We start from the raw sequence: 347 nt of genomic DNA, 5'->3' as shown, positions 1-347 counted from the left end.
TTGTTTAAGGTAATCGGGAGCCCTGTGAGTATGGTTCGGTGTGACTTGCTTGAAGGAGCTAAGGAGCTCTTCATGTTTCCAGGAAATCTGATGGTTATGGTACCAGGATGATAAACAAATGCCCCTTTTCTTGGCTTTTTTTTCTTTCTTTCTTTTCCCCCTACTGCAAAATATTTTGTGTGTGAGTGGAAATGGAAGTACACATTTGGATCCGCTGGTGAATTTGAAACTGCTGTGACCCGCGTACATAACCACTGGGTAAGAGGAAGTTCCTTCTGAGAAAAAATTATTAACTTGCTCTTCCATCTGTGTAAAAGTGAGGTATCCATCTACAACTGCAGTTGGGG

The sequence above is a fragment of the Cariama cristata genome, unplaced genomic scaffold, assembly GCF_000690535.1.
Source record: "Cariama cristata isolate BGI_N322 unplaced genomic scaffold, ASM69053v1 scaffold11280, whole genome shotgun sequence".
NCBI classification, from domain to species: domain Eukaryota; kingdom Metazoa; phylum Chordata; class Aves; order Cariamiformes; family Cariamidae; genus Cariama; species Cariama cristata.
The sequence above is the reverse complement of the archived record's forward strand: the minus strand, read 5'-3'. Positions refer to the sequence as shown.